The 382-nt window shown below is 32.2% G+C and overlaps 1 pseudogene across 1 annotated transcript in view; it reads right to left on the bottom strand.

The window, feature by feature from the left end:
* Positions 1 to 382, bottom strand: part of LOC102759179 — a 5,728-nt pseudogene that overhangs the window by 3,901 nt on the left and 1,445 nt on the right. The gene's annotated exons all lie outside the window — the stretch shown is intronic.

Here is a 382-nt window from a genome sequence, read left to right as displayed (position 1 = left end):
TAAACAAGAAACAACCAAATTCAGTCCATGAGGTGCTATAGGAAACTCACGCATGGCTCCTTCAACAAGTTACTACTGTGTGTTTGGGGTTAGGGGAACTAATTTAGATTTCAAGACACTCCAAAGACTAAACAACCAAATACATGTGTACACCAACCATAAATACATTTAAGTCACTTGGGAAATGTTTAAACAAATTGGATATTAGATATTAAGAAATCATTATTAATTCTGTAGGTATAATACTGACATTGTAATCACATATGGAAATATTCTTTTTTCATAGAGCCTCAAGTATCTAGATTAACTGACATCACATTTGAGATATGCTTTCAACAAAATAAAAGAGGGAGAGAGAAAAAAGACTGACAACATATTTTTG

Source organism: Myotis davidii, unplaced genomic scaffold, assembly GCF_000327345.1.
Source record: "Myotis davidii unplaced genomic scaffold, ASM32734v1 scaffold54, whole genome shotgun sequence".
Lineage (NCBI taxonomy): Eukaryota > Metazoa > Chordata > Mammalia > Chiroptera > Vespertilionidae > Myotis > Myotis davidii.
The sequence above is the reverse complement of the archived record's forward strand: the minus strand, read 5'-3'. Positions and strand labels throughout refer to the sequence as shown.